This window comes from Aptenodytes patagonicus, chromosome 4 (genome assembly GCF_965638725.1).
Source record: "Aptenodytes patagonicus chromosome 4, bAptPat1.pri.cur, whole genome shotgun sequence".
Taxonomy (NCBI): domain Eukaryota; kingdom Metazoa; phylum Chordata; class Aves; order Sphenisciformes; family Spheniscidae; genus Aptenodytes; species Aptenodytes patagonicus.
In genome coordinates, this window is record NC_134952.1 from 81,062,039 (window position 1) to 81,085,192 (window position 23,154).

Here is a 23,154-nt window from a genome sequence, read left to right on the forward strand (position 1 = left end):
CATTTTTTGTCCCATAAAGCATAATAGAATTTTATAAGAAATTCAGACTGGGAAATAAAAAAGTGTTCCTACTGAGAGTACAGACAATTTCCAACATTTTATTTTACTGCTGAGTAAGTCAGCAAAATAGCATTCTTAGTGTACATTGTAAATATGATATTATTATTTTACTTAACAGATTTTTCTTGGTCTCATATAATGGATTTCTCTTAAATGCAACATAACTAAGTAATTCTAAGTTATACTGTAGCCATTATAGCTTCAGATTTTGACAATTGTTTTTCCAGCAGCTCAAAGTAATATTTTTAAATACAATTCTGGTGTCTTTTTCTAAAGAGCAGCTTTATTCTTTCAGACAGATAAAAGGTTAGTGTAGCCTGCTTGAATGGCAGATGGCCAGCAGCAAGGCTTTTACCTGCTGGCACGATCATAAGGGAGCATACTGCTATAAAATTGAGTTTGCTACTAATAATAATCATAATCTACTGATTGATTTATAAAGCTCTGCCTGAATTTTTAAAACGTGTTTCATGCATTACTTAACACAAAGTATCAGGAGCCAGAGCATACTACAGATCAGATACTTTTTTACACAATTGAAATGATCATTGCTATGCTTTTCCTTTGCATTGCTGGATTTTTATATGTCAGCCAACATAAGCAGAAGACCAGACACCTGGTTGCAAAGCAACCTTTGCTCTTGTCTCCACCACAGAGTTTTACCGCCAATCCATCAACGTATGCCTTCACATGTATTTGTGTACCCAAATCCCTAACATTTGTAAAAATTCTTTGCAGCTTCATTTTTAGATGTAGAAATTTAAATAGACAGTGTGTGAAAACTTGGTATCTAAACTTATCATAGATTAGCTTAGTGTTGGGGATACTAAATTCAAATGCTTCAGAATGGATTCAAAAGAAATGAAGTTTTCCCTTGCTGCTCAGGGCAAGTCTTTCTGAAGTTTTCAGAAGTCTTAATGGCCATCCTATAGAATCAATGGAAATGATATCTTTAACACAGAACGAGCTATGGAATAAAACTTTCCATTAAATCATTCAAGACTTGGAGAGTAATTTTTAAGAAATATCCTAAGAATTCTTTCATGCCTTTTATGGGACTTAGTTGGGCCACAAAAACGTATGTACCTGTATCTCTTCCAGAGATGTCCATCTCCTTCCAGTATAACTATTTTTCAGTTCTACCCTTTCCCACTCCCTCTTCTGCAGTTCCCAGGTACTGAACTCTTATTAGTGCAGCATGCTTAAAATATATATGATGATTTAGCTTTGGAAAACCTCTATTTTGATTCAAGACATTTCCTCCTGACAGATCACAATCAGGCAAAACAATTCATAGCTCAGAGTTCTCTATTACTACTGATTACTGCTTCTACTACTATATAATGCAATACCTAAAACTTTGTCTTCACACAATGATGCCATTCCCTGAATTTGTGGTTGAAAAATTATAAACAGTATGTACTGCCACAGGAACTGCAATTGATTTTATACATTTAACAACAACTAATCTTGTATCCCAGATCAGCACTAAGCAATGGATAGCCGCTATTTCTTTACAAATAAAAATTAATGAGTCTTTTGCTTTTTTATATTCTCAGGAGTTAATTCCCATTTTAAGTTATTATTTATTATTATATCAATTGTTTTAAGCGGTTTAGCAATGCCAAATGAACATGAGGGATGCTGCCTTTTGTTGGAGGGTTTTGGGGAGGGTCCGTTTGATTTTTTTCTCATTTTAATGGCGTAATCAAACAATTATTTAACACCTTAGAAAGTCTTGCTTACCATGGTGCCATGGTGAGCTCTTTTCTTCTTCAGGAGAGCCAAATTCAACTTGAATTCAGAATAGCCTACATAGTAGTATTGTGGGCAGTAGTAGCATCCTTTGAAAGTGACATTTCTCCTTTGCAGAATGGTAATGAAAGAAAAGGGCTAAAGGAGTATGAATGAGACATGTCAGTGTATTTATGCATAAAGGTCCCCTTCCTCATCAGTGGCCTCTATGCAACCCCCTGCACACACCCTGTTTCAGAGAAATGTATTGTATCTATAAGGAATCTGTGCTTAGGTGGATAAAAATCAGAATATGAAGGAGCACATATGCTGCCTAGGCAATATGCAGCTTATACTACATATTCGCTTCTGAGCTATAAAAAGCCTTTTGCCAGATATTTTCTGCTCTAGCTCTCACATGCTCTCTGTCTGCTATGTCTAAAAAATCAGCTATTGCTTCTTTTAGCCACCTTTACAGAAAACAGAAAAATATGAAAAATATCAAAGTTCTTAAGAAGACTCCTTTAAGTACACTTGTACAACTTAGAAAGTGTGTAGAAACCATTTTATCTTTGATTAAATCATGTTTGCTGTTAGGGATACTTGTGAAACTACTTTCTACATGATTGGGAAGTATCACTATCTGACACTCCTGCCTGGCAGTAGGAACTTCTTCTAGCACACACCTGTGACTATGAAAATTGCGTTTAAACAGCATTTCTTTCAGTCAAATATGTTAGTGCTTTGTATTAAAGAATGACTTGCCAACAACAAAAATTATATATTTGCCAGACAGGATGATGAGAATGTGTAGACTGCACTTAATTACCCACCAGTAGCATTAACTCACTGGGTTGGGCTACAAAATGATGGAATAGATGGGTAAAAGTAATGCTGTTCAAGATCCCTATAAAGGTTCTCGATGTTGGCCAGAAATTAATTTTACAGTCACCTGCTACAGGGATGAGTTAAAGCATTTGCATCCTGTGAAAACTATTCTTTTATATTATCATTAATTTTTACTAGACCCAAAATATAAAACTGTGCGAGCAATATTTTCCAAGTAAAGCTTTTTGTTACAGATGTTAAGTTTTACATCACATCCCACAATTTTGTTATTGAGTTATTTATCTATAGCTACTATAATAATAAAACCTTTTCTGAGACACTATATGGAAATATGCTAGTTTATTCCTCACATGATTTTACTGGAAACATGTTCTAGAAGGCATTTGGGGTTTGAGTTTTCAATTCAAGTATTTATAATCTTCTTGGCTTGGTTCCTGCACTGTTTTAGATAAGACTAAGGTACGTATATTTTGATGACCACAAGAAATGGGTTTAGTGACTCTTTCAAATGTCGATTTGGAGAAATATAAACATCCCCTGATATTATCTCCACATATTTGGTACTTGGCTTTTCAGAGTACACTGCAAATGAGGGATCATGTTTATCAAAGACATCATCCCTCCTACCCGCTCAAGAATGGAATATCCTTGAATGCATGGGTTTTTAAGAAATCTGTGGAATCTTCTTTGTTTAGCCCTCCTAAAAAGACTCAGCAGAACTTAAAAAATTCTTAGTTCTTCTAAATGCAGAGGAAAAGAGCCATGCAATTTTTCTGATGGTCATGCAAGCTTTAGATTGTTTATAGAACTCCACTGATTTATGCCTAAATGTTTAATCTCAGTCGGCAACTAAGCACCACGCAGCCGCTTGCTCACTCCCCCCCCGGTGGGATGGGGGAGAGAATCGGAAGGGTAAAAGTGAGAAAAACTCGTGGGTTGAGATAAAGACAGTTTAACAGGTAAAGCAAAAGCCACGCACGCAAGCAAAGCAAAACAAGGAATTCCTTCACTGCTTCCCACCGGCAGGCAGGTGTTCAGCCATCTCCAGGAAAGCAGGGCTCCATCACGCATAATGGTTACTTGGGAAGACAAACGCCATCACTCCAAACGTCCCCCCCTTCCTTCTTCTTCCCCCAGCTTTATATACTGAGCATGACGTCCCATGGTATGGAATGTCCCTTTGGCCAGTTGGGGTCAGCTGTCCTGGCTGTGCCCCCTCCCAGCTTCTTGTGCACCTCCAGCCTTCTCAGTCGGTAGAGCATGGGAAGCTGAAAAGTCCTTGACTAGTGTAAGCACTGCTCAGCAACAACTAAAACATCGGTGTGTTATCAACATTGTTCTCACCCTAAATCCAAAACCCAGCACTGTACCAGCTAGTAGGAAGGAAATTAACTCTATCCCTGCCGAAACCAGGACACTATGTTTGATAGTTGAAGATGCAGAGTTGCAGATAAAGTAATTTGTTTATTAAAAAATAGAATAGTATAATTTGCTCTACCTACATGGAAAAATACATGCCCACAAGGTGATCCATACACAAGTGGTAATAAAGAAAAAACCCAGAAATAAACACACATATGTATGTTCTTGAACAGGAATCATGTATATGATTTCTCCATACCAGATGCATAAGGATTTTAGTGGGGACACAACATATGCTCCTGAAAAAAACATAATGATTTTTTTTCCTAAAAGGTCAATCATAACTTCCTAATCCATCAAGTTTGTAACAGAGTACGAAAATAAGGACTTCCAGCTGAGTTTCACGGCATTTAGTGTTTCAGCTCTGTGAGTGAGAGTATTGAATTTTGCCAAAATATGTCTAGTTTACATCATTATAAATAGCTCCTTCTTAATAAAAGAGGTGATTTCAGGTTTGTTTCTGTTGTTTGTTACATATTGAAGTTTTTGATTAATAGCTATTTTACACACAAAACATTTAGAAAATGTGCCATCCCTCTACAAAAAATGCATCATTAAATGTTTTTAAAAATCATGCTCCCTGGTAGAATTTGTATACATGTAGTTTATGAACTATTTCTAAAGTTAAAATGAAAACCAGTATTAAGTCGTCAAAGAAAAATGAAAGTCCTACTTAAAAGCCACTGAGCCCAAAAGAAGCTATTTTTAGTTTAAAGGAAGTATATATGTATCATGCTCTGTACCACACTTCAATCATTACCCTCATCAGGATGACGGGTTATGCCAGGATAATAAATAAAGTCTCTGATTAGAAATGAAATTGCTATGACACAATTTAAAGGCCATAAAGCCTTCCAGTTTCCCTCCTCTCTGTCATTTACATATGTTCTTCCTCTTCCTTCACAATAAACTGTCTATTCATTCAAATTCAAGGATACACTGCAGGGAAGAATCAGTAAAGATCAACATCAGAAAACAAACCAAACCAAAATAAAATAAAATATACAGTTGTCAATATAAAATTTCCTAGCCATAAAGTGAGCGTAAGGAGAAGTAATCACTGTACTATTGACAGCATACACGGTAATGCCTTTTGTCAATATCAGTTGCTTTTGTTTTACCAAAATAATGAAGAAATGAGATACCTCTCTGTGTTACAGATCCAGATTCTAAATCAGGAAATACAATAATAACTTAAAACACACACTGCAGATTCACTTCTTAGTTGTAAAGGAGAACAGTCCTGTTACTATACTAGTAGTGTAGCCAGAAAAGTAACTAGCCACATAAGTCCCATTTCCAGGAAGCAAAATGCAGTTTCAGGGATATTGTAGTAGTAGCAAGTCCAAACAAACGTGTCTCAAATTATGCTTCTGTGGCCATGTTGTTTAAGACTTAACTACATTACAAGTATCAATAAGTGCACTTTGAACAACCATGTGACATTTAATTAACTAATAATGACCATTGTTTACATGCAAATTAAATACTCATTGGAGAAATAATTTAATTTGAAGTGTTACCATGTTATCTGTATCGATTTGACTAACAACCTTAACTTTATATTACATTAGTCCTTGCCATCTAAATTAACATCAGTAGGATTTGACATAACCACAACACATAGACTGCAGAAGCTGAGTACAAAGCCCACCTTCTTCTTTAAACTGCAGTTAGTGAAAATACTTCTTCAATTTCTCAGATTTTGTCTTCAGGAAACACAAATCTGAAAGTCCCAATGGGTTAGAGAAGATTTAAAATGTATTGGGCATCTTCGATCTAAGATGTGGACTTTTCCGCTTATACTGCAGAGTTGCTTTGCTTATTAATTATATTTACAGTCCTTTGTAAATGCATTTAAAGATTACTCTTATCCCCAGTTTAGGGATGGAGAAATGAAATCATGAAGAACTGAAATTATGTGCCCCACTGATCAATGATGACAAAACCACAGAAGTTAAGTCCTTCTACTGCATGCTAACCACTTAAATGCATCAAAGTCAGTGACAAACAGGGATGCATTACAGTCCTCCAGTGGCTGGAGTACACAGCCAAGCTGCAGCATGGCAGCCTGGAAGGTCTTCCGTGGTAAGATCTGTTTGCATCTTCATTTCACTAATATGGGCTCCTGTAATCTCTGAAGCAAATCTCTCCTAAAATAATTGTCTTCCCTCTCAGTGTTTCTTTCAGTACCCTCCTCTCTCCTGAATATTTATGCAACAAATGACTTGAGGGGCAGAAGAAAGCAGAGAATTTCCAATGCCCTCATTCTTTTCTGCCTGGATGACATTTTTAGCCAGCAAAGCATGGCCTGTAATAGGGAAGAGGGTCTTACTTGTTCAGTTCCATTTTACTCCACTTGTTTCATCAACCTCAGTTCCAGAGAATTCAACCTGATTTTTGAATGCTCTCCCAAATGCTCTCCAAGTCACTGTGCAACTTTCTCCCATTCTACAGTTTTCATAGGCATAAAAGTCAGTAGTATTTATTAGATCACCTAGAGCTGCATGACTTTGTCTGGTTTTGTTGCTATGGTACTTTATATTTAAAGTGCTTTATTTGACTTGAGTGCAGAGGTTGTACCTTTTCTGGCAATAGCATTCTACAGCCAAATATATATAGCTATAATGATATTATTTCCAATAGTTAGCCTATTTTTCCATTTCTTAATATCACTCTACTATTAAACTTTTATAGCTTAAACTGTTAAATTAGTATCTTCAGCATTTCTACATGCCTCAGAAAAATAGCTCTTATAACTGTATACCCAATACTGTCACCTATCAGAATGCAGCGTAATTATTTCAGTTTGGTTCCCTGACTTTTTTGTTGTTTTTTTCTGTTACATTTACTTATTCTACAGCTATACAGCAAAATGTTATTATTACCCTCTCTCATAATGTCTTGAATCTAGGCATACAGTCCAAAAATGTATCGTGTTTCTTCTTTTCACGGCACACTCCTTAGAATGTAATTTGCTGTCCACTGCTGGGAAGAACATTAACAGTTGATAACTTGTCCAGTCCTTTTAATAGCTTTGAACTATGGGAGATACAGATTTGATTTACATGAATTTGTGGACTGCTGAGAAAAACTGAATTACTGCTTTTAATACATATGAATTACAACTGAAGTTGAATTAAGGGAAGAATCAAAGTTGGACATGATGCCACTGTTCTTTGTGTTGCATTATTTGATTTCATTTTATATTTGATGCCTAGAGTCAGGAACCTAACATGGCTGCAGATGACTCAGTGGCTTTTGTGCGACTGATTGGGTTAATATCACCTCTATTTTTTTATTTCAATAAATGAGGTTAAAACAATTCCATTTTGTAGCCAAGCTGCTGCAAAAAGACTTTGTCAAGTAGCAGCAGATATTCCTAGGCAACTAGTTCAGAGCTAGTACCTTTCCACAAAGGTGTACTTGGCCACAGATGTGTCATTTTGTGCACTGTTGACTGTGTTTATTTGCTATGACTTTGCAGCCTCTTGTTAGAAAGACATTTTACTTTTCAGACTCCATCCACTCTAAATTAGTGGAGAACAGGTCTCTGAAACTTGGAATGTTGCCCAGAGAGAACACAATGCACAAAGCTGTAAGTTGTTCAAGAAATGATACCAGAAGTTAGAATATGTTCTTGATGAAGCTGTAAACTTCAACTGGTAGACTTATCAAAATAAGACTCTATCCTCCTGCTTAGTGATGAGTGGGGTGAATACCACTTCCATCTGTTGTATTGTACAGAAATAAAATAAACTTCGAAGAGAAAGCTCTTAACCTGTTTGTTTTTGCTGAAACGAAAATACCAATTCAGCAACTCATATTTTGGAAACAAGTCTCCAGTAGTCATAATATTTTTCAGATGCCAGATGGCCTGCTCTCCTGGTCTGTGCGTCAGAATAACTAAATGCTTGTATCTCTTAATGTATCATTTTAGGGTAGAAAATGAATATGTAAAATCATTAAAATGAGAAGCCCTGAGACGAAACCTCAGTCCTACCGAACTCAGGGACAACTCTGCCATTAACTTCAGCAGTATTATATTTTCATCACTGCTGTATCCCAGAGGTGAAAATACGTCTGTTTAATTTTGGCAAGGACATTTCAAGACAGATCGATTGTTTCCTCGTATTATTGCTTCAATATACAATCCTTAGGAACTGAGAGTAGTGTAAGGAAGCATTTTAGGACAGTAAACGATGGCACGTTAGAAGTGGCAAAATCTAAATCTTTTTTTGACTATTATTTTGAGTGACATATTTTATAATGCCTTTTTTTTTTTTAAATCTGTAAAAATACATACTGCTTTCCTCATGTTTACAGGTTGGTACATATACAACATACAATTGTTAGCCTGTAAAAAGCAGGTGCTTTAAAAGCTTCCTGAAACAAAAGTTTCATTTCAAATGTTTCTTTAACGACTTCTTGGAAGTGAGTTATCATAACCCACTCACCTGACAAAATGTGGTGTTTTGGATGTGGTTACAAACGCACACAGATTTCACCTAAATTTTAAGGTCCCTAAAGAACAGTGCAACGAAAATAAATGTGCAAGTTTCATAGGTAGTCAACAGTGTAAGACAGAGATGCCTTTGAAAACTGCTTGAAGTAATTGCTGTCTGCCTACCTTGGGAACCTAAACTTAAAAGCCGAAGCCTGCCTTTTTATAAGATACCAAAACCATATCCATGGACTATAAGGATACTAGAAGTATTTACTATTGAAAATTCACTAAATTCCTAGAGTTTAAGAATGACAAAGTTAGGTACCTACATTAGTTAAATGGGATCTTTCTTCAGGATTGTACCTTTGGAAAAATGGTTTGCAAGCTCTGCCATCTTTCCTCTTCTGAAAATTAATGTTACTAATAGTAACCAATAAATGGGTAAGAATTTATGGTGGTAAATTACTAACTGGTTTAGCTAGTGCCAGGCTCACCTGCCTGTGATGTTATTTCACCGACTTAAATAGATACAGCTTTCCCCCACCTTATATATGACACAAAGACTGTGTAAAAGTATTAACAGATCAGAACGGTCTTACCAATTATTCCTATGAGTAAGTTGACTGGAGTTAGACATGTTTGGACTGATGGCATGTGACACGTACCAAAACACAAAGACCTCCATCAGATTAATGTTGTTAGTACACCATTAATCATTGTACAGGGCATGCATTTGAAAAACGTGTATCTATCTGACACTAAACTCATTCAAAACAATGAGCGTTTTACTGCTGACTCCAAAAGGACTAGAATCTGGACTAATCAATTATACAACAAACTCTTGTCATTTTAACCTATTCTTTCAGCTAATAAGACAGTATTAGACAACTATTGTCCACATTTTATTGTTGTGCTACACTGATACCGTCTGGGTTGTCGTGCTGATGTAGCATTGAAGATGAGCTGAAGGGTGACTCTGTTGTATATTTATAAAGAATTCTGTGGCTAGCTTTGCTCTAAATTGGGCATGTAATGAATGCATTACTGCAAAGCAGGGAAATAAAACCTATTATAGGCTAGAAATGAATCATCGCAATGGCAAATCATTTTCTAAGCTGCAGTATTTTCGCTGTTATTGCTTTGCTTTAAACTTTGGTGAAAAGCAATTACTTTATTCTTTCTCTTTACTTTTATTACTGGTGATTCTTATGCTAATTTTCCCCTCTATATTTGATTTGATTTTGAAAGGCTTTTTGGAATTTAAGATTAAATTGAATTGGTGATACTGCCCTGGAAACTTCACCTCCTACCTTTCTTGTCCCCATCCCCCACTCTGAGATCTGAAGAATTCTTAAGAAACAAGTAGAGCAAACTCAAAGCTATCACATTTTAAACTGTTTCTTCTTCTAGATAAATGAGACAAGTCAGTATCCTCAAAACATCAGAGTAATAAAAGCAATTTTTTTTTGCAATTCTTTTTTTCTTTAGTGTTAAGCTTGTTATCAGTTTAATAGTTTGAAGAAACAAAAGTTCCCTGCTTTTGAAAAATTCTACCTATATGAGTTTTTTCCCCTTGAAGAATAGCACATCCCCTGCATTTAACGGAAATGTGTTCACTTGTGGTATCTTTGTTGTTCTATACCAGTTGCTTAGGTCAGTATAAAACATGTAAATGTTTTCCTTGCAGTGAAATCAGTAAACAGAATGTGCTACTTTTCAGATTCATCAAGAATCCCTTCAAGTAAAGAAAAAATAAAAATCTGAAATCAGACAACTTACAATTCTAGCCACAAGCCTAGAGGTAATTTTTCAACCATTCATTTTTTTCTTGGACTTAACCATTTTATAAAAAATTATTTATTTATTATAAAAAATCACTAATAGGGCACAGAACTACTGAAGATTTACTTTGCTCATTACTTATAGCATGACATACAGTGTGAGGATTCATATGGATTAGCACTTTTAGATGAAAGGTTACAAGCCATGAGACTGAAAGGTGGTCTTAGTATGTAAATGCTGAGGCTTTGTGTTATTTTTTCATTTGTATTCAATGAATTTGAACTAAATTTCAAGACTAAACCCCACGATTTTGATCAGCATGTCCTTTTAAAGTCTACTCCCAGAATGCATTTAAATGAATAAAAAATTGTGAACAACAATATACTAGTGCTTATAGCTTTAAAAACAATATGCATGAAAGTACCAATTTTAATTTTAAATCTTACAGCTATCAAGATTGTTCTAAGTATTCTGTGACTGAAATATTCCATCTCCTGAAAGCCAAATTAGAAAGAGGCCACCATGCTTAACTGAACTCTCCTCTTTGACCTAGATTCCCAGGCCCTTCCCTTGCACCTAACTGAAGAGCATAAATTAAGGACAGGGTTCTCTAAGGTCTTCTCTGTTGTCAAAAGGGAAAGAAACTCTCTAAGTGCAGATCTAGAAAATTATCTGCATTGTGATCTTTGTATTAGTTATAGATAGGTGAGATTAAACCTCAGCTTGCTTTAAAGCAAATAATTAATTGCAGAATTGGGAGAGCTGCCAGCCGTTAACACATTTGCATTCTTTCCTTGCTTTTATGAGAGACTATGCCTCCAAAACTGGAGTTGCTGATGTAATGTACAGCTCCAGCACAGGGTCTTTTGCTACTCAAGTTTCTAGAAAACTAAAAGATGCTCAGGGAAACTGTATCCATTGTTGGTGATCTTGTGTATATAGAGAGAATGCCTGCTAGAGAGCTAATCTAAGTGCATTCTTACTTGTTGCGTTTTCCATGTATCTTTCGCGTCACTTTTACAGTTGATCCCATAGAAAGATTAAAGATTATGCCAACTTGTTAAATGCTCAGCTGTATTTAAATAACTACCAAGGCTAGAAAGGCTCTATTTCAGCATGCAAGTGTGATGAACAGTATTTCTAAAAAGGCTTTTGCATATTTCCTGAAAAGCCATTGCAATGCAGTTGCTTTCCTGGATGAAGTCTGTATAATATACCTACAATGACTGCAAGGATGCTCTCAATTTCCTTACTTCAGGAAGATCAAATGACACAGAATCAGAAATGGAAATTCTACTTTTCCCAGTGTCGTGTTAAACATACAGGCAATATTTTCTAAAAACCATAAAATGTTACAAGGAAGTGATGAAATACTTTCCTGTAGGCTTGAGGGCAACCTTTGATGTAAGCAAATACAAAAATGTCCTAAAAAATAAAAGAATTTGAAAAAGGCTCCTTGTTTTTCTACCCTTCCCTGAACTCTGGCCTGGGACACCATGTACTGTTTATGCTTGTAATGTCAGCGAACACTGAGCTTTCATTCAATTTACTTTGGAAAATTTAGGACAAATGACAAATTCAGATCTCTTGCATAGGCCTCAGGCAATTGTGTGTACTTTATTTCAGAACAGACATTGCAGGTTAGCTGGAAAATTACAGGAACAATGATTGTCTCATGGTCACAAAGAAGGCAGTGCCACATCTTTTCATTCTTATTCTGATGAAGCTTAGGTGAACTACAAATATTAAAAAAATCTGTTAAAATTACTTATCTAAAAAAGCCTAAGAACATAGGTAAGGCTTTAATTTTTTAATTAAATTCAAATGCCTTTGAAAGCTCAGAAAATACGGCTATAGCTAGGCAGTCACCATGGTGAAAAAGAGAAATATGTATTTAAAATTTCAAGAACTACTGTCAATTAAAAATCAGAGAGTATTGTTTTGTTTATATTAACAGAAATTTCTTTAAAACCTCACTATTTGCTTAGAGATTAAATAAAAGACATTGTGACTGGCAACGAGCCATGGGATGAGCGATTTGAAATATATAACCATTCTGGCCACTGATTTAATAAAAAGGAAAGTTAATGACTAACAGTCCTAGTAACAGCTTATTTTCATAAAAACTCTGCAGCAGTAGTGACTTGATTATGTTCTAATAAAAGGCTAGATATATTGCATAATCCAGGTAATTAAACATGTACTTTTCCATAAAACAGGTTTTTAAAATGTATGTATTTATCTCTGAGTAATGTTGGAAACTGGTTTAAATGCTGCAATAACTGAAGTATAGCAAAAGTACCCTTTTAATATCCCAAATTTAGCTTTGTTCTTATGATTTGGATGAATGAGAGTAGTTCTTTTTGCTAATTTTTCGAATGCTAAGCCACGACTTTCAGGTTGTTTTTCAAGAGTTTGAATAGAAGAAGTACTGTAATTCTTATTTGCAGTTTCACCACTGGATAAACGTGTGCACTGAACACTCCCGTAAAAGTAATCAGTCTCTTGACTAATGTTTGTCACTGTGCTGGGCGACAGAGAGTTTTTGTTCTATTTATGGCTGTGTTGCAAAAGATGCATTCCTTTTGGCTGGATAAGACTTCTGTTAAACATATGGCAAAAAGTGAAAAGAGAGATCTGTAAGATGAGCAGAGGATTCAGGAAAGCCACGTGACCAGTTCCTAGAAGGCCACCTGGGTAGTAGAAGTCAAAGCTGTTCAAGAAAGCTCACCATCATCTGTAACTGATTCCACATCAAATACTCTTTCTAGGAAATCCAAGGAATGGGGAAGACTGAATTAGTGAGTGCTTTCACGATTTTGTGCCAATTTCAAACTTTGTAATTTTTGCCCATTAGCTGTTGGACTCTTTCCATTTGCTGCTTCTGTTTTGTGCCTTCTTTATTAGCATCACTGTTCATAGTTTTTTATGGAGTTTTACTCCAAAATTACTCCATATTACTACTTCTTAATAGCTGAGATCACAACTGGGATAGGCCTAGTAAATTCCAGTTACTGCATCCGAGGCCAATAATAGTATTGAGCTTTTGTCATTTGTTTGGAGTTTTTGTGTCATTTTTTAGACCAATGGAGACATTCAAGGTGCTGACTGAGATCAAAAGAAACCATGGAACTATTTTTATTAGCTTTATTTTTCCTTGTTCTCACTAAAAGTAGAAGCACTAAAACTGCAGCTAACTTTCTGACATGATACCATCACATATGGTTTAGGCAATCCTTGTGACATAAAACCAGAGACTTCAATTTTTCTGAGTTGTTCTAAGCAGCTGGATTAATAGAATGTTGTAACTGAAGGGTCTTATTTTGTACGTAGTGTTTCAGTTCCATTCAAAGTCTAAAAAGCCATTATTAACATTTCATTCTAAAGAAGCAATTATTCCACCATAGATGGGTGAGCAGATTGGAGAACAAGGACCTTTCTAATTTGATTGCACATGATGTACTCTGTGATTATGTTTTGTTCAGCAAGGCGTTCAACCAGGCATTAATAAGAATTCCTACTTGTTTTTAGATCCTAACTAAAAGTGTAGTCTTACTTGTCTTCCAAATTTTAGAGGAACTTCACCTGTACAAAATGAGAAGCACTCTTGTGTCATTGCCAGTGTTGTGGAATTACATTTAGACTCATAATTTGTATTTTATTGCAAGTTGTGCCCTTATTAAGATATACAGGTTTAGAGGTGCGTACCTCTTATTAGTGGTATCTGCAGAACAGAATCCTCTCTCTCCCCTTCTCTATACTTCCTTCTCTGTCTCTCTCTCTCTCCTTATCCCATAAGTCAAGAAGTCCCCCATAGTTAAGTGTCAGAGGTGAACAAATTTTGCTTTGCCGCATCAATAGTGTACGCCAGTGAACATTCACTTTGCTGTACTTCACTTTATAAACAAAATCCTTTCCTAGAAAAAGCTTTCTGAAAAGACTCGACATTTTTATATACCATTTGAACAGATTTTCAGAACGACTAGGAGAATACTTAGAATCTTGGAGAAATAGTTGTTAACTACTGGCCAGTAAAATAGATTTTTAAAAGGCACATAATACATACATGTGCTTTTTTTAATAGATGACATTTAATCTTGCGCATTTCAGCAGGTTACATGGAATAACTAATTCCCAACTTGCCTTGCCTTATAATTGAGTCATAGTTTTAGAAAATAGTAAAATCATTTAAATCTATTATTCTGACTCAATATTACGTTTCAGAACATGATTTATTACTGAGAATTAAGCAGCACTGCTGCAGTCCTTCAAGGACAAATGTATTTAATTCACACAGACCTACTGAAACCATATGTTTAAAGTTACACAAAATCAGGCATTGTAGCATGTAAGGAGTTAATGTGTAAAATATTAATAGCCCTAAAGTTTCTTTCTGTCAACAACATATAGGCTATCCTTTTGAAACCTTTCAATTGTAAATAGTAGTTCTGACATGAAGGGTAATTTAGATGAGGCATCATGCACTGTGTCTTCTTTTCTTTGGACTTTAAGTCTTTGAATGCTAGGGGCTGTACAAGTAGAACAGAGAGAGATTACAGGAGAAATTTTCAAAGGCATAAAGAGTTCTTAAGGACCTAGCTCCTATTCAAAATCAGTGAGAGCTGGACACCTAATTAGCATAGGTACTTTGAAAATCTCCCACTACTTCTCTTTTATGCAAGTTCCTTGCTATAGAAACAGTACTGAACTAGAAGTCTAATTGGGAAACACTGTGCTGACTGTGACTAGGAAACAGAAGTGAGGAAGTGGATTAACTGAATATTTCAAGACAAAAACTTTGTCTCAGACCTGTTTATTGCACTTGCTGGTTGAAATAAAAATCAGAATCTTCACCAGCATGCAAACTCTTGTCCTTGCCTCCTTGAATTTCAAGATATGGACCCTGAAGATATCTCGTCTTTGGAAATTAGGATGTTCTTTTTCAGCAATATTACTTTGTTTTATTGCATGTTATTTTGCTGTTATCATTGCTTGCATAAAATAATAGAAAGGAACATATCTGTGTTTAGAGGGCACTACATATTCAGGTTGCCTGTGCTATGCCTGATAAAGGGCTTTTTTGATAGGCAAAAGCCGTGTCTGATCTCATTTTACAAGGTAACAGTGACAAGTAAATGGATGATCATTGCCTTCCCGCCACCCTCCCTACTCTCTCAAGTTGGAACCAAGACCAAGGAATGACTGGCAAGCCAGAAAATTACATCTTCATTAACTTCCAAAATGTAAACTCAAGTGCTAGCTAAAACCATTGCGCCTTGGAAGATGGAAGTTGGGGACACGAGAATGGAAAACGTCAGTTTTTATCAAAGATGTTGTGGTGGGACCTGTTGTGTGTGTATCTGCATTATTGTACTGCATTATCTACATTCATAAACAAATTTTCTTCAGAGTTTTAGATATAGCAAACACACTGCCACTATTGTGAAGGCTGTATCAGAGATAAACCATTTGTAGTGTACTCTGCACCCCCTCCAAAGAAACGAGCATTATGACAGATTTATACCTATAGGACCAAATTGTTCCTATGATGATTGATGATTCACATACATTTCACAAAACTTCCTCTTACCTTCTTTCTTATAGAAAAGATTAAAAAGATAAAAATATCAGGACACTAATCCAGCATGAATTTATTAATTTCTTTAACTTAGAATATATTTTTCACACCATGAGTCATAGTACTGATGCTAATCTTACATCCCTCAATGCATACAACTAACTGTACACTTAAACAGGTGAGTATGTCAAGGTTGTCTGACCTTTCAGATGTAATAAAAATGTTTTAAAGAATAATTGAAATGAAGAGAGTACTGGCTTGCCAATAAACTGTTTTTCCTTTTTAACAACAAGATTTAATATACGGAATTTGGAGGGAAATACTTGTAGATCCCAGCATTTCCAGCACAAGCATGGTTCTGATTCATGCAAGTCTCACACTTTAGAAGGTGCCTACTACTGAGTGAAATTATACCACCAATGCATTATCATCACTGAGCCTTCAGGGCAGGTTTCAATGTCTTATTTGTCTTACCAAAGGACAGCAGAGTTTTGATAGGTGAATTCAGTTAGGAATTACTTGTCATGGTGATATGCAGCTAGATTTCATTTATCATAGTTTTATTACAGCCTTATGCAGCTAGATTCTTTTTATCATAGTTTTGTAGGCTGTTACATTTTGCTTTCTAAGCTGCGTGGTAGTTGAGTATATTCTCCGCAATCCATTAATATAATGATACTTCTGCTTCTCCCACTTCACATTAGTGGGAAAAAAGAAGTCCAGCATGTGCACTCTCAGCAATACAATAGATTTTTAATGAGTTCAATTTAAGAATATTTCTTGCCAGGAAGGAGAAGGAAAAAAAATTGAACTGCTTTGTAAAAGTTCTATTGCTTAAAAAAATTCAGTACAAGAACTGCATCATTAAAACAGCAAACACATGAAAACTTCATCCAAAAGGGCAGAAAACCAGATCTGGATCCATTTGACTTACACCAAGTGTTTATTTAGCCAAGGCACTTTAGCAGCTGCCGTTGGAGACAAACATCTATCAGACTGACATACGGAAAGTTCTCTATTTCTCACAGTGCTTGCCATTAGATATCTAGCTTTAGAGTGAGACTAGAAGAGGTAGTATCTGTCACATCTTTATCCTGAGATGGTTTGAGGATCTGCACCATGCTACTATATGACCCAATTTTTCAGAACATGCCAGCTGGCAAATCTCAATCTATCTCCTTGAATTTGCTAATATTAGTGATTACTTCTTAACTGTAAAAATGCTAAGGTCATCAAGAACTAAGCTTTTTCAGTAGAGGACAAATAGAATTAAAATGCTTTCCTTTTCTATACTTGCATTTGGATTTTGATGATCCAAGAAAAGAAAACAGTGTTCTCTAATATGTCATGCACAGTCACAACAATTTGTAACTTGAATGCTAATAAATAGCTTGTCATTCTTCAAGTTTCTCCTCTCCCTCCACTCTTACTGAAAACTTTATTTACAGGAGATAAACCGGGAGTCTTTCCAGTGTACATTTCAATGAAGTCACTAATAGTTTGAAGGAATGTACTGAGTGCTTTCTTATATGCTGGTAAGAAGACAACATTTATTTGTCCAAAAGATCTAACTCCTGTAAACTGTTCTACTCAGGCTTATAAGCACTAGTAAAGATAATAAAGCTCCTCTCTGACAAAAGGATGCACTCGTAAAATCTTGCCTATACAAGGGCTTAATGAATTTGCAAAGTTGCTATTGCATAGGGCAAATTTCAAATCATGGTCAAAATATGTATTTAGTAATGAAAGAATGGTTTTTCAGTAGCAAACACTATTTCATTAAACATTTAAATTTTTTTCCAAAGTAAGACTTATTCTTTCATTAAATACATCATTCATCTAAGAGCATGGGAATAATGAGATATTTCCAAATATCCTGTGAAATACCTACACCCATTTGCATCCGAGTTTTTTGGGTTTCAATGCTACAACTTGTGGAATAGTTAAAAGTGTGACTACTTAGGCATGCTCAGATGACAATTGTGAAGGCTACATAAAACAGACATAATTTTTCTTTGCAGTTTGCTTGCAGAAGAAACCTCTGTTATAGGTCACACTTCTCTATTCCTATCTTCTAAATGACAGCTGTTATAGCTGGAGATTTTTTATTAAACTTAAACGTAAGTCAGAAATAGGAATGAACATTTAACAAATTTATCTAAAGCCAGGGTGGATTCAATTGTTCATAATACTCTGAACCTGTACAAGCCCAGATCCTACATGTCTCCAGAAGCACTGTCAAGCAAACATTAAACTCCATCCTTATGAGCTGTTTAGTGAGAAAAAAACCCAATGCACATCTTTAGCAATGATCATAAAAATTCTCAAGGACTCTAAGAATGCATAATTGTACAGGAAAAAGACAGGAAATACGCATTTTCAATCCATTAATTTACCTTTATGACGTGAGGCAGTGGTCTAGGTCCAACAAGGCAGGTAAGCGTGGTACTTAAGGAAACAGAAGAGTAATACACTGAGAAGAAAGATTCTCTGCAATTGGCAATCCCTATAGAGAAGACAATGCTTCATTTGTGAATTAATAAGCAAATTAACTGATGTAATGCATGTGGAAATGTGTAGGAGTAGTTGAAACAAACAAGGAAATTGTAGAGCAAACACACTGCCACTATTGTGAAGGCTATCTCAGAGATAAACCATTTATAGTGTACTCTGCACCCCCTCCAAAGAAAGAAAGGAAGATAAACTTAGGCATGGCACACTTTTCAGATCTTGATACCAAACCTACTGAAATTCATGAGTCACTGACTTTAACTGGTTTCGAGTCAGGCCCTTAAGGGGAAAAAATGTATCCATGAGAATATTCACTACTATTCAAGCACTTTCAACATTTACCTTGACAGACAGTGTAACCCAACCAATTATCCGTGCAATATTGTATGTGAATAATTATCAGTTTACGCTGTCACTGCTCTGACCTCCAATAATTATGCTGATGAAGTGTCAGCAAGCAGACCTCGACAGTCAGTTGCCAACCCTATCTGCAGATTGGTGAGTAAGAGTTTTGTTTACTGTTCCTTGAGTTCCTAGTGAACTACAGAGCACATCTACAGCATCAGACACCACTTAGGCTCCTAATGGGTTGCAATTAAAGCCATGCCAACATAGCACATATTAAGGGCCTGATCCTGCAAAATGATTAGTGCCAGCAGATGCTGGACCCTGAAGAAATGATGGTAGCATTGTCATGCAGGGTAGCAAATTAAAACTTAACTTTACCAAACTTTTGCTAATTCAAGAAGCTGTACTACATCTTGATGCAGCCCCAGTTTCTCAGCTTCAACCAATTTAATTCTGAATATACTTTTTATCACGACATTTTGTATTTATCTATTTTGAACACCTATGTATCACTTGCCGTAATGCTATACACTTATATTTTGATTTGTTTAACCCTTAATATATATTTCAGGTGTTTTTACTGACAGTGGTCCTGGGTCTTCCCAATGCTAGCCTCAAGCATCTAATAAACTCTTACTTCTACCACATCATTTCTTGAATGTTCTTATTCACCTACTACACTTGTTGCAGCAATGGCCTGTGAGCTGGATTACAATTCTTGGATCACAATGTCTCAATAGAGCAAAAACGGCCTCAAATTACGCACTGAAAACATGAAAAATCTTCTTGTAGCAGTAGGAGATATATAAATCTCCTGAAGAGAGAGATTATCTCTTGTGGATTCTATGCTTGAAACAAAGTTATGTGCCTAGGACTTTCTGAGGTGCTAAAACATAAACATAGTGAGGAGAAAGCAGAATACCACTCCACCACATGTTTCTCTGGCACATTGTAATGGAAAGCCACACAGCTTTGCATATGGAACAGCGGGACACTCTAGGCAGACTCTCCTCCCATGAAAAAACAGTTACTACTGTTCTTTGTGTATTTCAAAGGGAATCAATTTAAACAATCACAGAGAAGGTATCCACTGAAACTATTAGTAGTGTACCTTCCAAATATCAAGAAGATTGCCTGCTAGCACCGGTTACAAATTTCCCCTCCCCTTTGCCCCTTTGACTGCCCCTACTAAGATCCCTCACTATTATTACCTAGGTGAAACATCTGCAAAATGTGGGTATGTTATTTCATGCTGTGAGTCACTGAAACATGTCTACTGTGTCCTCTCCCAACAGAAGCACTTGGATTCATGGTGTGACTCCACAACACGAAGCAAGGAAACTAGACTTGCTACCTGGGGAGAGTGCTCTTTGCCAGTTATCGTTAACACTTACATGTCCAAGTATGACAAGTACGTAGTCTCTGTATTGTGGAGAAAGGAGAAGGGGGTAACATCATTGTTATTATTCACCTTAATCTTTACTCTCTTTAATTTCTCCAAACTTCTTCAGACTAGCAGAAAGATGCAATTTATGGCTGGTAATTTTAATGTACCCTATGATACTGGAAGGCAAAGATAGCTGTTAAATTAATACCCCTGAGCTTGAACAACAACTCTGCCATAGACACCAAGCGTGCTGCAGCTGGTGCTTTTTAAATGCCTTGCCTCTGGCAGTGAGCCACTTCACAGCACAGAATCAGTAGGAAACGTCACCTCTCTGATTTTGAAAATGCATACCTGAGGAAGCCAAATATGACGAAAGTAGCAGGAAAACCTCATGAAGAGTAGATTATAAACTAGAAGACATTTAGAAGTAAATGTTATTTTGTTGGCAGAACCAGAGGAGAAATCCTGCCTTTAGAGTACGAATGAGAGAAAGCTAACTCTGAAACTGAAATGGTTAAGTCAAGTGCATCCTTGACTTCTGCAACACTTACGCATCAGTTTAAATGTTTCCTGAAGTGGGTACCTAAAGATTTGCCTGTTCACTTTCATGAGTCTCTTAGTTCTTAGGTAGAGAATCTCTATGAATTACATACTTAATGACTGTCCTCTTGCTCAGGATAGTATGATTGTTTATACATCTCTCATTTATTTAATGCAACTGTAGCTAAAAATTCAGGGGGAAAATTAAAAATTTTCCACTAGTGGATTTGTGACAGGGATCCTTGCTTTCAATTGTCCTTATTCCACACATTTTTATGATTCAACCGCACCAAGCATATATAATGTCAGCTGATCTATTTGTTAAGCATTCTTTTTGCACAGGAAAATACTTAGGTAGCAGATAAGCAGCATACTATCTGTGGCTCTGTATAAGCACATCAGAAATCTAACTGAATCATGTCATGGCTCTCTTGCAGTCTATATAGCCAAGTTTTCTTCACGTAAAAACAGAACACTGGTGCGTGGCCAGAACACGTATCCTGGTAATGGAAATTGGTAGATTCTCTCAGGTCCTCAACTGAAGACATTTCAAAGGCTGTACTCCCAAATCTTCTTCCCACCTTTACCCAAACCATAAACTAAATACCACAGAGTTTCTCCACAAGTTGATTCAGCCAGGCTCTCATTGCCAAAAAATGTTTCCCCAATGCCATTTTTTATTCAGATGGTAATATTAGAGTAATATCAGTGTATTTTTTAATGCTGTATAAAGGAATATAAGTAGCCAGTTCTGTAGACACCTTAGAGCTTGGCTTAGAAAAACATTAACAAATCCACCTTAGGAACATTTCTGTAGTGAAGATAGAGAGACTTCATTAGCTAATACATAACAGTATGCATATTATGCATAGAGTAATCTCTACCATCAGGCTTCACGTTTTGTAAGAAAACTTTGACACAGTTAGCTAAACCTATACTAAAATGTGTAAAATCTGACATATTGTCCCTTTCTGATTACCTTTAAAAAATTTGTCATATTTGATAAAGATGGTTGAAACTTCATTTTGCTTCATCTGAAGCTGTAGCTGTACTGGATTCAAACATTATTTAAAGTGAAACTTGTAGTTCCAAAACTCCACATTTTAGATAGTGTGAAGCAATATTACTAAGTTTAACAGTTGAACAGAAGGTATCTTTGGCACCCTAAGTATTTCTCCTTCCAGTATTTTTGTCATTCTCAATTATTAGCACAGAGGTACTTCTAATGCATAATATATTTAAATACTTTTAAACATTACTTGCTGTAACTCTTTCCTCGGTTAGCTTTTGGTAACGTAGTAAAGGACAAGAATATGTCTTGAGAACTTTGATCCCTTCAAACACTATTGGTTTGAAACACCATATGAGCCTTCTGACACATTCATTTCAGGTAATATTGTCCCATCTGACTGTTTATTTGCCAGAATATTGTATTCAGCTTTACATTTTATATTTCACACTGTAATATCAGAGAAAATTTTTTATTTGTACTTGGGTTGTAAAAGTGTATAGAGATTGTATTGTTTGATATTATTTTCTCCTCATATTTCCATGAAGTCTCAGCTGCCAGCTTCCTAGCACTGTGTACGTTACTTTTGAAGCTCAGTGTACCTGCTAACAATCTCTTATTTCAAAGCTTAAATTTCCAGTCATAACTCTAATCAATCTGCATTTTTTTCCAGTGCTATCCATCTGCAGATTATGAAAGCTGAGAGTTCTGATAGAGGATGAAAGCATTAATAGTATTTATTTATATCTGCATGGATATAATTTTTGGGCAGTTTTACTGAGAATACCAGCAAAGTTGCATTTTAATTGCAAGCAAAGCTCAAAGACTGAACATTGAAGGGCTGTAGAGTTATTTAGCACTGCTACCCCTAATCTTTGTGATGCAGGAAGGTTTCCTCTTAGAACGAAAGTTACCTTCATCTTTCTAACAGCAAAACTATTTAAAAATACTACTTGCCATTTTGTGGATTTTAGGACCTAAGTTTACACTGGTCAGCTTTTGCCAGTAACAAGTACAAATCTGGGAAAATGTCAAGGTAAATCACAATACACAAAGAAGTGGCAACTTCCCACAGATAAGAATTTAAGATCATGATTCTCCTGTTAGAAAATATTACTGGTTGGTTTCCCTTCTGAAAATCTATGTATTCACTTTTCCTTACAACAAATTCCCAGGCAAATAACTCATTGATATGTCAAATTGGATATGTCAAATATGTCAGCACTGCTCACATGACATACTCACTGCATAAAATTCATTGGTATGAGAAAACAGTTTTTAAATTATCTACACATTTCTTCTGATACTTTGAAGATTTGCAGGGAAAGAGTGATCACTCATATAATATTGTTTAACAAAAGAACATGGAAAGTTAGAAGTATTCATTTGCCTACTTTAAGAATAAAGGGAAAACTTGCAGTTTAACCATCTCAGCAACAGCCCATGATCTTTTCTGGCTTTGCTCTTTTCAGTGAACCTTAGAGAAA